This window comes from Nicotiana sylvestris, chromosome 6, assembly GCF_000393655.2.
Source record: "Nicotiana sylvestris chromosome 6, ASM39365v2, whole genome shotgun sequence".
NCBI classification, from domain to species: Eukaryota; Viridiplantae; Streptophyta; class Magnoliopsida; order Solanales; family Solanaceae; genus Nicotiana; species Nicotiana sylvestris.
In genome coordinates this window covers 23317312-23330526 of record NC_091062.1, presented here as the reverse complement: position 1 = coordinate 23330526, position 13215 = coordinate 23317312, and the positions used below count along the sequence as shown (strand labels likewise).

At 44.2% G+C, this 13215-nt stretch overlaps 1 protein-coding gene across 1 annotated transcript in view; it reads right to left on the bottom strand.

Annotated features, from left to right (window-relative positions):
- The window catches only part of LOC104234243 (potassium transporter 5-like), a 33877-nt gene that overhangs the window by 3262 nt on the left and 17400 nt on the right, over nucleotides 1-13215 (bottom strand). The gene's annotated exons all lie outside the window — the stretch shown is intronic.

Here is a 13215-nt window from a genome sequence, read left to right as displayed (position 1 = left end):
GACCAATTACGAATTCAATTGAATATACAGTTTACACACACACATTATGAAGAAAGACTTGACCGAATACAGAGGTCCGGGCAAGGTGGACAATAGCAGTTCAAAAACACAAACTAAAACAAGGCGTTTGGCCAACGGACAAACCTTTAACAACACACAAACACAGAACTGAAATAAAGAAAAGAGAATTAACTTACCTTAAAGCTTTGAAAGAAAAAATCAGAAAAATCCACTTGTGTTTTGAACAGATCCTCCTCAAGGTTGAACGGACTTTAATCGAAGTGTTTCTCAAATGAGAAACACTTCGATTAAGGTTCATTAGACCCTAATCTCTTGGCTTGAACAGACACGGACCAGGCTTGGGGTTTCTTGGGTTCGTAGATGGTAGATTTGGGACTTGGGTTTCCTTGGTTAGATTCGGACCAAACCAGGCATGGTTTGGTCACGAGGGAGGTCCGGGGACTATCTGGTATGAAACTGGGGTGCATCGGTGTGGATCGAGTTTTGCTCGAATCTTCAAATGAAGATTCGAGAACCTAAGGGATGATTCGAACTAAATGGTCAACAGATCCATGTTCAGAGGGGTGAGGCGGTCCTATGGTGTTAAGGTGGAGGTCACCGGCGTTTATGCCGCCGGGATTAATGGCGAGGAATAAGGGGGCGGCTAGGGTTTCGTGGGGAAGGGGATGAGGACGAAGGCGGGGTCTTGGATAGGGGGGCAGGGTATGGTAGGAGGCTTAAATATGGAATGGGTGGGCTGATCTCGGCCGTTGGATGAGGCACGATGAAGTGCTAGGATCCTTCAACTAACTGGAAACGGTGTCGTTTTAGACCTAAGGGGGTTGGGTCGGTCCGGGCGGAATGGATCGGGTTTGTTCATGGGTTAATGGGGAAGTGATCTTGGCCGTTGATCAATCTGAGATCAACGGCCTAGATCAGACTAGGTCACTACGACGTCGTTTGGACGCTCTGGGTGTCAGCTGTTGTGGACCGGGTTACACAGGGGTTTTGGGTTTGAGTTTGGGCCTCGAATTAAAATGAAATAGGCCCAAACTGATTTCAGCCCAATTTGCACTCTCTTTTTATTTTATTTTTTATTTTTAAAAACAAAACCTAAGTAAATCAAATTAAAATTACATAAACACTTAATACAATTATTTGCACACATATATTAAAATATTTAAAGCAGGTAAAATCAACAAAACAAAAATCACGGACAAAGATGCCTATTTATGATTTTTCTATTTAATAACCGGATTACGGTTCAAACTACGCATGACACATACATTTTTTGTATTTTGTTTTAATAAAAATAAAAAATGGGCAAAAAATCATAAATAATTAACAAAGTGCCACGTAAAATCCAAAAATTGTACAACAGGACCATTTGTTATTATTTTTTATTTCTTTTGGAGCGATTGTCGCGTAAGACAAAAATCACGTGCTCACAGCTGCCCCTCTTTGTTCGGAAACACGAAGAGTTTTCGTGCAAAGATAAAGTGAGCGGATATGAGCGATTTTTTTGCCTATGGACTACTCCGTGTGAAGCATGTTTTTGAAAGATTTGACCGAATCTTTGCTTCAAAGATTTCCTACATATCCTGGGCTAAACAGGAATCAGGTCAATGTAGTTCGGGAAGTTTTGGTAGCTGGGACTACCATGGTATTGCAATGCTTGCTGTTACTGCTGTTGCTGTTGTCACCGTTGCTTTACTGACCGCCTTATTACAACCAAAGGAAAATTGAAACTGAACTAAATACTTATATGCATGTCAACTGCTAGTTACAAGATCCCTATCTATGATTCTTTTGCGACTTGATCTTGGGTCTTAGCTGATTGTGCTTGGAGACTTCGATCCGAATCTTGATGCTTGCGAGTTGTGGCGACTTGTTTAATCTCCGGGATACTCAGTGAGACGCGACTGGCAGAGTTCTGGACCTTAATCAAATCCTGGAGCGATCCGCCTTCCATTTTCTCCGGTATCTCGGGACATCTTCTTTTGCCTTTTTCTTCTTAGATTCTGAGTTGAGACTCATCTCATGGGTCGTTTCGATCCGTGTGGCTCGAGGTTAGACCTGCGGGAAAAACAAACGAACGAAATTTTCTGCCCCAGTTTCACTAGGAAATTTCATGAATTATTCGCCAGGAAGTTCATAAAATTGATGAAAGAAGATATGAATGCTCAGTTCAGGGTTGGGGCCCTAATACCGACTAGTTGGGGAGAAGTTCCGTTTTAGAGTTGAAACTCTAATACTGACCATCTGGGGAAAACTTCAGTTTAGGATTTAAAACCCTAATGCTGACTGAATGGAAAGAGTTCAGTTTAGGGTTTAAAACCCTAATGCTGACTAAAGGAAAAAGTTCAGTTTAGGGTTTAGGGTTTAAAACCCTAATGCTGACTGAAGGAAAAAAGTTCAGTTTAGGGTTTAAAACCCTAATGCTGACTCAATGGAAAAGTTCGGTTTAGGGTTTAAAACCCTAATGCTGACTGAAAGGAAAAAGTTCAGTTCAGGGTTTAAAACCCTAATGCTAACTGAAGGAAAAGTTCAGTTTAGGGTTTAAAACCCTAATGCTGACTGAAAGGAAAAGTTCAGTTTAGGGTTTAAAACCCTAATGCTGACTAAAGGAAAAAGTTCAGTTTAGGGTTTAAGACCCTAATGCTGACTGAATGGAAAAGTTCAGTTTAGGGTTTAAAACCCTAATGCTGACTGACTGGAAAAGTTCAGTTTAGGTTTAAAACCCTAATGCTGACTGACTGGAAAAAGTTCAGTTTAGGGTTTAAAACCCTAATGCTGACTAAAAGGAAAAGTTCAGTTTAGGGTTTAAAACCCTAATGCTGACGGAAAGGAAAAGTTCAGTTTAGGGTTTAAAACCCTAATGCTGACCGAAAGGAAAAGTTCAGTTTAGGGTTTAAAACCCTAATGCTGACTGAATGGAAAAGTTCAGTTTAGGGTTTAAAACCCTAATGCTGACTAAAAGGAAAAGTTCAGTTTAGGGTTTAAAACCCTAATGCTGACTGACTGGAAAAAGTTCAGTTTAGGGTTTAAAACCCTAATGCTGACTGAAAGGAAAAGTTCAGTTTAAGGTTTAAAACCCTAATGCTGACTAAAAGGAAAAATTCAGTTTAGGGTTTAAAACCCTAATGCTGACCGAAAGAAAAAGTTCAGTTTAGGGTTTAAAACCCTAATGCTGACTGAATGGAAAAGTTCAGTTTAAGGTTTAAAACCCTAATGCTGACGGAAAGGAAAAGTTCAGTTTAGGGTTTAAAACCCTAATGCTGACTGAAAGGAAAAGTTCAGTTTAGGGTTTAAAACCCTAATGCTGACCGAAAGGAAAAGTTCAGTTTAGGGTTTAAAACCCTAATGCTGACTGAATGGAAAAGTTCAGTTTAGGGTTTAAAACCCTAATGCTGACTGACTGGAAAAAGTTCAGTTTAGGGTTTAAAACCCTAATGCTGACCGAAAGGAAAAGTTCAGTTTAGGGTTTAAAACCCTAATGCTGACCGAAAGGAAAAGTTCAGTTTAGGGTTTAAAACCCTAATGCTGACCGAAAGGAAAAGTTCAGTTTAGGGTTTAAAACCCTAATGCTGACTGACTAGAAAAAGTTCAGTTTAGGGTTTAAAACCTTAATGCTGACTGAAAGGAAAAGTTCAGTTTAGGGTTTAAAACCCTAATGCTGACTGAAAGGAAAAGTTCAGTTTAGGGTTTAAAACCCTAATGCTGACCGAAAGGAAAAGTTCAGTTTAGGGTTTAAAACCCTAATGCTGACTGAATGGAAAAGTTCAGTTTAGGGTTTAAAACCCTAATGCTGACTGAAAGGAAAAGTTTCTGACCGAAAGGAAAAGTTCAGTTTAGGGTTTAAAACCCTAATGCTGACCGAAAGGAAAAGTTCAGTTTAGGGTTTAAAACCCTAATGCTGACCGAAAGGAAAAGTTCAGTTTAGGGTTTTAAACCCTAATGCTGACTGAATGGAAAAGTTCAGTTTAGGGTTTAAAACTCTAATGCTGACTGAAAGGAAAAGTTCAGTTTAGGGTTTAAAACCCTAATGCTGACTGACTGGAAAAGTTCAGTTTAGGGTTTAAAACCCTAATACTGACTGAAAAGAAAGAGTTCAGTTTAAGGTTTTAAAACCCTAATGCTGACTAAATGGAAAAATTCATTTTATGGTTTAAAACCCTAATGCTGACTGACTGGGGACAAAGTTCGAGAATACTAACTGACCTCTTTTTTGAGTTTTCTTGTTGTAGTAGAAGATAAAAGGGAGTCTCGTGGAAACTTACCTTTCGAGTGAATTCCTTATTGCCAAAATATTTCTTGTACCCATGTACCTTCTTCTTTGGGCGACACCTGCTTCTTGCACGGTTGTCTTGGATTATACCTGTTTCAACTTTTCAGACAAAGAACAATTGTTAGTTCGGAAATGACGGTCGGTTCGGTGACCTTGATCGTTCCCAGTTGCTTTGTTGCGTCTTTATTTCTGTTGCGAAGTCCCGCCATTGATTTGATTCAAATGGCAAAACCCTTTAGACTGCTCATGCTTGTATTTCCAGATTCTGTGATGATTTGCCTCGTAAGGCTCTTTTTTCTTCTTCTTTTTTCTTTTTTTTTTGTTGTCCCGTTTTGCTTGGAGATTCTCAACGGGGATTTTATTGGAGGTATTCTGTGGGGATTTGTACAAAAGGAAGCTCTGTGGGGGAATATTTACAAAGTGGATTCTTTGTGTGGATTTTTGTACAATGGGGCATGCTGGGGATTTGTTTCAAACCGGGCTTTCTAGGATTTGTTGGGGTAAGCTTGTTGGGGAATCTTTACAAAGGGACTCGCTAGGGATGTGATGGAGATTTGTGTCCTATTTTTTATTAACAAAGGGAAGACCCTATGGGGATCTGTACAAGAGAAAATCTGTGTGGATTTCGTTGGAGCAGACCTTTTGGGGAATATTTACAAAGTGGATTCTTTGTGCGGATCTGTACAAAAGGAAACCTTGTGGGGATTTGTGCGAGGCGGACTTGCTGGGGAAATTTCTCTCTTTCCTCTTTACTTCGAACGCCATCAAACATCATGATTCTTCAGGTTTAGACAGACGTACCAACGAAACGAGGTGTTTTCCTTCATGAAACGGAATTCCATGCAACCAAACCTGCCACCTGTCCTTTCCGGTATATCTAGAACTTGGGGTTAAACATGAAAGAGATTTGAAGAAAAACAAAGAAAAGAGAAAACGAATTTTAGAAAAGGAGTATCGCCTTCGGGACGAGAAAGACTTATCTGAGGAAAACAATGCTGGCTTTAAATGAACATGACATGCTTTTTGGACTGGACGCCTGATCTTCAATGAACTTGTGTTTCCTGCCGAACCAAAACGGATCTATGATTCCAAACCGGTGGAACTTTGCCGAGATCTCCTTGGGGTGGAGTCATTCTTTTCGGCCAACAGCGCCCTTTTGCGGGTTTTCGCTGGCTGACCTCTCTCATTTCTCTTCCTGTCATCGCTTGATAGCACTCTTTGCGAGTTTTTACTAAACAAGCTCTCTCATTTTGGTTTCTCTACTCCCGTCGCCTCGTGGTGCCCGAAGGTTTTCACCAACGAGACTCTCTCATTTTTATCTCTCAATTTAGAGTGTGTCGGTCTCCATTCGTGACGCTTATTGGCTTCCCACTATCTTTGGTAATTTGATCTAAAAGCTTGTGCTTGGCAAAGAGAGGCAGATGATACTAACTTCTAGGCCGCTTGACGTGCCCCAGTTTCAATTTCAGGGTGAATGAGATTTTATTGTTGGTGTGACTGAACCTCAGGGAGAGGCTGCCTACGTATCCTTTCGGAATCAAGTCAAACGTAGTTCAAGACTCAATCAATGTTTTTTTTTTGTAAGCGGATCAAAGGCTTGTAGAGAGAGTTGGTAGTGGGAATAAAAACCTTCAGCATTTCAAATGTGTCAGGATCGTCGTGGCGTCACTCAGACGTAGTATCTCTTGACTGCATCTGCATTTACTGCTGTTTCGGGGTCATTTCCTTCGATATCACCTAGATACAATGCTCATCTCGGCAGTATTTTCCTGATGATGTATGAGCCTTTCCAATTTGGAGCAAACTTCCCTTTTGCCTCCTGGTGATGTGGCAGAATACGCCTCAGTACCAGCTGACCTACTTCGAAATTCCTGGGTCGGACTTTCTTGTTGTAAGCACGGGCCATTCTTCGTTGGTACAACTGTCCGTGACAAACCGCGGCCATTCGCTTTTCATCAATCAAAGTCAATTGCTCTAACCGAGTCTTGACCCACTCGCTGTCTTCGATTTCCGCTTCGACAATGGTTCGAAGCGAAGGAATTTCTACCTCTGCCGGTATTACAGCCTTGGTCCCGTAAACCAAAAGATAAGGAGTCGCTCCTACTGACGTGCGTACCGTAGTGCGATACCCCAACAATGCAAATGGTAACTGCTCGTGCCACTGTCGGGAACTTTGGATCGTTTTCCTCAAAATCTTCTTGATGTTTTTATTCGCCGCTTCTACAGCACCATTGGCATTTGGCCGATAAGGAGTAGAATTCCTATGCGTTATTTTGAATTGCTCGCATACATCTCCCATCAAGTGACTGTTCAAGTTTGCTGCGTTATCTGTAATGATAGTCGCAGGAATACCGAAACGACAGATAAGATTTGAGTGTACAAAATCCACTACAGCTTTTTTAGTGACCGACTTGAGAGTGACAGCCTCTACCCATTTTGTGAAGTAGTCGATGGCAACCAGTATAAATCTGTGTCCATTTGAAGCCTTTGGCTCGATTGGTCCAATGACGTCCATGCCCCAGGCGACAAATGGCCAAGGTGCAGACATGGGATGCAGTTCCGTGGGAGGTGCATGAATCAAATCACCGTGCACCTGACACTGATGACACTTCCGAACGAAGCTAAAGCAGTCCTTTTCCATGGTCATCCAGTAATAACCTGCTCGAAGGATTTTCTTCGCTAAGACATACCCGTTCATGTGAGGTCCGCACACACCTGCGTGTACTTCGTGCATAATCTTTCTCGCCTCCTCGACGTCGACACATCTTAGGAGGTTGAGGTCCGGGGTCCTCTTGTACAACAATTCACCGCTCAGAAAGAAACCACTTGCATGTCGCCTAATGGTTCTCTTTTGATCTCCAGTAGCATGCTCGGGGTATTCTTGCGTCTTCAAGAACCTCTTGATGTCATGGTACCAAGGCTGCATATTTGGTCCCGCCTCGATTACATTGCAGTAACCGTGTCTTTCCTTGATTTGGATTTCCAAAGGATCGACGTGGGCGTTGCCCGGGTAGGGTAGCATTGAAGCCAGAGTAGCAAGTGCGTCCGCCAGTTCATTGTGACACCTCGGGATATACCTGAACTCTATTGATGTAAAGCGCTTGCCGAGGTCCTCCACATGCTGTCGGTAAGGGATAAGTTTGACATCCCGAGTTTCCCATTCGCCTTGAGCTTGCCGGATAATCAGGTTGGAATCTCCCATAATCAGTAAATCTTCGACATCCTGATCGATTGCCATATGCATGCCCATGATGCAGGCTTCATACTCAGCTGTATTGTTTGTGCAAAAGAAACGCAGTCTAGCTGTGGCGGGATAATGCTGACCAGAAGGCGAGATCAAAATTGCCCCAATCCCTACACCTTTGGCATTCACGACTCCATCAAAGAACATCTTCCAAGCATGAGCGTCCTCTGAGACCACTTCTACGGTGTTTACTTCTTCATCGGGAAAGTAAGTACTCAATGGCTGGTATTCCTCATCGACCGGATTTTCGGCCAAGTGATCTGCTAATGCCTGGGCTTTCATTGCCGTGCGAGTGACATAGACTATGTCGAATTCAGTAAGCAAGATTTGCCACTTAGCCAGTCTCCCAGTAGGCATTGGTTTCTGAAATATATACTTCAAAGGATCCAACCTGCTTATGAGGAACGTAGTGTGGGCTTGGAGATAATGTCGCAACTTTTGAGCAACCCACGTTAGAGCGCAACATGTCCTTTCCAGCAGAGTGTATTTGGCCTCGTAGCCGGTGAATTTCTTGCTCAAGTAGTAGATTGCTTGCTCCTTCTTTCCGGTTATGTCATGTTGCCCGAGGACGCAACCGAAAGAGTTCTCCAAGACTGTCAGATACAAGAACAGTGGTCTTCCTGGCTCTGGCGGGACCAAAACTGGGGGATTCGAAAGATATTCTTTGACTTTATCAAAGGCTTCTTGACACTCAGCCGTCTATTTGATCGCCGCGTCTTTCCTCAACAGCTTGAATATGGGCTCACACGTGCTTGTCAGCTGGGCAATAAATCGACTGATGTAGTTCAACCTGCCCAACAAACTCATCACGTCTTTCTTCGTTCTCGGGGGAGGTAGATCTCTGATAGATTTTATCTTAGTTGGATCTAGTTCGATACCTCTCCTGCTTACGATGAAGCCCAAAAGTTTGCCCGACGGAACTCCGAAAGCACATTTGGCTGGGTTCAGCTTCAAGTCATACTTCCTTAGTCTCTCGAAGAACTTCCTCAAATCTTGGATGTGATTATCCTGCGTCCTGGACTTGACTATCACGTCGTCCACGTACACCTCTATTTCCTGATGCATCATGTCATGAAAAATGGCAGTCATGGCTCTCATGTAAGTAGCCCCGGCATTCTTCAGACCAAACGGCATGACCCGATAACAGTAGGTGCCCCAAGGCGTGGTGAAGGCAGTTTTCTCGGCGTCCTCTTCATCCATCAATACCTGATGATACCCAGCGTAACAATCTACGAAAGACTGTATTTCGTGTTTGGCGCAATTATCAACGAGGATGTGGATGTTGGGCAGTGGGAAATTATCTTTAGGACTTGCTCTGTTCAGATCTCGGTAATCTACACATACCCGAGTTTTCCCGTCCTTTTTTGGTACTGGAACCACATTCGCCAACCATGTTGTATATTGGACTACCCGAATCACTCCCGTTTTCAGTTGTTTGGTGATCTCCTCTTTAATCTTGTCACTGACCTCAGTTTTGAACTTTCGTTGCTTTTGTTGAACTGGAGGACAATCAGGATGAATCGGCAATTTATGAACCACTAGATCAACACCTAGTCCCGGCATGTCATCATATGACCAAGCAAACACGTCTTTAAATTCAAAAAGAAGTTGAATTATCGCCTCTCGCGTTTTCTTGTCCGTGTGAATGCTTATCTTGGTCTCCCGGATTTCTTCCGGGGTTCCTAAATTTACCGGTTCAGTGTCATTCAGATTTGGCTTAGGTTTATTCTCGAAATATTCCAACTCTCGGTTTATCTCCCTAAAAGCCTCTTCCGCATCATATTCTGGTTCTGGGTTCATTAATTCGCAGTTAAATAGCTCGTTGTGATCTGGGCGTGAAGTCCGCAAGCATGCCATATTTAAAGCCGCATTATTATAACTGAAAGGAAAGATAAAAGGAAAAATAACAAAAATCTGAACAAAAGAAAGAATGGGAAAGCAATGATGATTTTTTTTTTCTATTTTCTTTGGAAAGTTAGAAGACAACAATGTTTACAACTTAGGAATTCAAAACAACAATTGAAAGGAAGAAAACGTTCAAGTTATGTCCTGGAGACAACTTGTGACACAGGAAAGGTGGCAGGACAGGTCTACCCGGACTTCCGTCTAGTCGGGAATGGCGTGGCCTCCCAGTTTCGAAGTTTGGCGTTCGGCCCCACGTACAGCATCTCAGCAGTGCTTGTGCATTCATCTGTTTGAACCATATGAGTCTCGTAGAGCATTTCTCTCATCGTCCCACATATCTCCTCAATTTCCTCAGCTGTGAAGACCTCATCGTCTTCTTCTTCGGCGTACGTTGGCCTGATGAAAGTTGCATATAAATCCGACAATGGTCGAGGTAACTTCCAACCCTCATTTTTCCTTTTCTTTACCTACTATTCGTCTGCTGGAGTAGGTTTGAAACCTAGTCCAAAAGGTTTCTTGGTGACTGGCAAGGTGATGGGTTCTGTTATTCCCTGAAGGGTTCGTCCAAGCCCTTTCCCTGGCCTAAATCCGTGCCGGATCATCTCTTTGGCCACCATAACCGAGGCGTTAGACAAGAAAGGCTGGGGGCAGGGTATTCCCTCTTCGTGCTGCTCTGCCAGTACAATCTCAAAAGCTTGATAGACCGTATGTTCGCTCCCTTCTCTCGGTTCCAGATATGGGGTGGATGGGTCCCGATAAATAGCATGCTCATCTTCCCCATGGACCACGATCTCTCGGCCTTCGTACTTGAACTTCACCATCTGGTGAAGAGTGGAAGGCACGGCTCCTGCCGCATGGATCCAAGGTCTGCCGAGGAGGAAATTGTAGGATGTATCCATGTCGAGCACCTGGAAAGTTACTTCAAACTCGACTGGTCCTATGACCAACAACAGGTCTATTTCCCCCATGGTATCTCTCTTGATGCCGTCGAAAGCCCTTACGCAGACATTGTTGGGTCGGATTCTTCCGGTCCCAATTTCCATTCTTTGTAGCGTGGAGAGCGGGCAAATGTCAACACCTGATCCCCCATCCAACATTACCCGCTTGACATAGTAGTCCTCGCATTTAACTGTTAGATGCAAGGCCTTGTTGTGTGCCGCTCCTTCCGGGGGTAAATCGTTCTTGCTGAAAGAGATTTGGTTGACGGCGAAGAATCTTTCTGTCATCCGCTCTAGTTGTTCAACCGAGGTTTCAACTGGCACATATGCTTCATTCAGGGTCTTCAGTAAGATCTTTTGATGCTCGGCCGACCTCATCAATAATGATAGCATGGACACTTGCTCGGGGTACTTGCGCAGTTGATCTATCACTTCGTAATCCGGCATTTTCATTTGTTGGAAGAACACTTCCGCTTCTTCAACACTTACGGGCTTCTTTGGCGGGAAGCGCCTTTGTGTGGCGTTGTTCAGTTCTTGGGTATTTGAATACCTTCCAATGAAAGTATTTTCTGGAAGTTCTCCCATGACCTCTTTACCTTTGTACATTACCAAAGTCTTTTGATAATTCCACGGCACTGTGGACGGGTTGGTCATTGGCTTTTGTGGCACGCGTCCGATAACCACTGGCTCATTCAGCCGAAGTGGTTGAATCGTCCCCCGGACCACATAGGCCCCTTTTGGCACGTACATAGGTTTTGCCTTTTTGATCCCGAAGTTCTGCGTCTTCTCAGCTCGACCTCGTGGTATGTAGAGAACTCCATCCTTTACTGGTACCACTTTCTTCTCCACCTTCTTTTCAGGCTCGCTCTTTATAGCCTTGGCCTCCTCCCCCTTTTCTGGTTTCTGGTCTGTCTCAGGCCTTTTCCCCGTGTCGACAATGGCGATTATAGCTTTCAGAGCAGGGTCGAATTCTTTGTCTTCGCAAATCATTCCGATCAGCGGCCCATTATTGTGAGCAGGTAATGGATTGTTAGTCACATTTGGGATCTCCTCGTCCCTTAGCACTATTTTCCCTTGCTCTATCAAATTCTCGACCACTCTTTTCAACGACCAGTAGTCATTTGTATCGTGCCCCTCGGCCCCTGAATGATAGGCGCATCTGACTCCAGCTTTGTAAGAAGGTGACGTTGGGTTTTGCCTCGTTTGAGGGATTGGTTGCAAGAAACCCAACTGGACTAGCTTCGGGAACAAAGTAGAGTATGGTTCACCGATGGGCGTGAAAGTCCGCCTTCTAGGTGGTTCCTGAGGGCGGAAGTTATTCTGCGGAGGTTGTGGGTTATAGTGGTTGCGGTAAGGAGGCTGATTTCTGGGAGGTGGAGCTTGGCCTCGGTTGGCTTGTTGCGGTGGATGGGCATAAGGTTGGGCATTCATGACCATATAGGGTGGATGAGCATATGCCAGATTTGAGTGGGGATAGTAGTGTTGTGGGGTTCTTTCCGGAAAACGGGGTCTAGGATTACGATATTCCCTTGCTTCCGAGGCTGCCATGGTCGTTTCTTCCTTCTTCTTCTTCCCTCTTGCCATTCCCCCGGACCCGCTTGGACGGCTTGGGAGGTTGCCCTTATGGCTGCTTGACTCAGAATCCTACCTGTTTTCAGACCATTTTCCACCATCTCTCCAATCTTAATTACTTCTGCAAACGGTTTTCCCATGGCTGACATCATGTTTTGGAAATAGTCAGACTCTTGAGCCTGGAGAAAAGTAGTGACCATTTCTACCTCATCCATGGGAGGCTTCACCCTCGACGCCTGCTCACGCCACTTAATAGCGTATTCTCTGAAGCTTTCTGAAGGTTTCTTCTTCAAATTCGATAGAGAATTTCGGTCTGGTGCAATGTCGATGTTATACTGGAATTGTTTCACAAAATCTCTGGCGAGATCATCCCATATATGCCATCGGGACATTTCCTGGTCCATATACCATTCCGAGGCTATCCCTACTAGACTTTCCCCAAAATATGCCATTAGCAGTTCTTCTTTTCCGCCGGCTCCCCGCAATTGGTTGCAATATTTCTTAAGATGTGCAATGGGGTCACCGTGCCCATCGTATTTCTCAAACTTTGGGGTCTTGAAACCCACTGGCAGGTGTACGTGAGGGAACATACATAGGTCGGCGTAAGAGACACTCTTCTGTCCGCTCAAACCTTGCATATTCTTCAAACTTTGTTCAAGGCTTCTCATTCTTTTGGCCATCTCATTTTGTTCTGCAATTCTGGGGTTCTGATCTTGCCCGAGTGCAAGCTCGCACTGAGGCGGTGGAGGATTAGTGCTGGTAGCGAACCTAGTTGGTTCCATTGAGAACGAGGGTGCCTGGAATGTAAAAGACAATGAATCAAAGCTTGGCTTGTACGTAGCGGGCTGTGCCGTAATCGGGCAGGGCGGTGCAGTAAAGATGTTCATGCTTGCATCGGTGGTTGACATTCGGGGATGAGGCTCAGAAGGCGATCCAGCAGAGAAGGCTGAAGTGGCTGGGTACCCGAATGGGGTAGCGGGATAATTTATGGGGACATTAGAAGTACCGCTTGACCTGGAGAATAACTCAGGGAATCCGGGGACGACACTTGGCGGTTCTTTTCCGTTATTCCAGTCGTCCAGCATTTCCAACATACGGAGCCGTAGGATTCTATTTTCTTCCGCAGTTGCGGATTTCAGGTGTGAGGACGGACGAGATCGAGCTCTCCTCGGAAACAGGGACTGTTTGCAACGAAATTTCTGAAGACATTTCCACACTTCCTTTTGACCTGGTGAAGTAAGTGTGAGTACTGCTTCCGGTCTTATCAA